Genomic DNA, 1,274 nt, shown 5'->3' with positions numbered 1-1,274 from the left:
CCAAACACTATTTTGATTGCTAAATGTTAGAGTATGATTGAAGGTAGTACTCACAATTAAGTCATTAATAGAACGATAGTCTTACTCATCATTATATTACTTGATATGATCGGTGCACTTTGCGTGTGCGGATAGTGTACATTAAGTTTTTGGTGCCGTTTTCGGGGACTCTTTTCTATTGTGATATTATTAGTAATTCAAAAGCTAGTTGATTTATCTTTGTTGTGTTTGTGTTTTCTTAAGGTACCTGAATCTGTGTATGAACTGAGCTAGTTCGATAGAACTATTCACTTACGAACCAGAGTTGGAAAGAACTTTGAGGAAGCAGCAAAGAGAAAAATGAGAACGAGCTTTAGCCAAAACGATAGCGGAGTTACATAATCAAAATCAAGAAGGAGAACCAACCAAGAAGGGGAACAATTAAGAATGGCAGCTTCACATAGGGAGAGAACTATGCAAGAGTATGCACATCCAACTCTTAATGGGGCTACATCAAGTATTGTGAGGCCGAATGTTGCAACATACAACATACAACTTTGAGATCAAGCCCAACATTATTCAGATGGTGCAAAACAATTGCATGTTTGATGGTTTTCACAATGAGGATCCAGACACCCATTTGGATGATTTTCTAGAGATTTACGATACCTTCAAGATTAATGGGGTATCAGATGATGCTATTTGATTGAGGCTATTCCCATTCTCGTTGTAAGATAAGCCAAAGAAGTGGTTAAAATCATTTCCAGCTAGGACATTTACGACCTAGAATCAGCTGGTCGAGAAATTCTTGGAGAGATACTTTCCACCTTCTAAGATGGCCAAGTTGAGGAATGATATAGCAGGGTTTCTTCAGTAAGAGAATGACACTATTTACGATTGTTGAGAATGTTTCAAGGATTTATTGAGGAGTTGTCCACATCATAGTTTACCTTTATGGCTGCAAATTTAGACATTCTTTAATGGACTGAATTACACAAGTAAACAGTCTATTAATGCTGCAGCAGGTGGATCAATAAACAATAAGATTCCTAAGCAAGCTATGGATCTTATTGAGGATATGGCAGTCACGAACTACTAGTGGCAGAATCCAAGAGAGCTGGTTTGAGTCAAAGGGAGTGGAATCCATGCGGTAGACCCTATGGTAGTTGTAAATGCACAATTAGAGGCCATGAGCAGGAAGATGGATGCTTTGACTATGTCTTCATCTAGAAGACAAGCATAAGTTATGACTTGTGATTGGTGTGGGGGTGCCATCAAAATCAAGATTGCTAAAA

General features: G+C 38.1%; 1 non-coding gene across 1 annotated transcript; it reads right to left on the bottom strand.

The window, feature by feature from the left end:
• Nucleotides 1-820: 820 nt before the first annotated feature.
• On the bottom strand, nucleotides 821-927 carry LOC112533931. The gene has a single exon (XR_003078265.1). It is a non-coding gene; the product is annotated as a small nucleolar RNA R71 (small nucleolar RNA).
• Nucleotides 928-1,274: the final 347 nt, after the last annotated feature.

Source organism: Ricinus communis, chromosome 2 (assembly GCF_019578655.1).
Source record: "Ricinus communis isolate WT05 ecotype wild-type chromosome 2, ASM1957865v1, whole genome shotgun sequence".
In the NCBI taxonomy this organism is placed as follows: Eukaryota; Viridiplantae; Streptophyta; class Magnoliopsida; order Malpighiales; family Euphorbiaceae; genus Ricinus; species Ricinus communis.
This window is presented reverse-complemented; position numbering and strand designations above follow the sequence as displayed.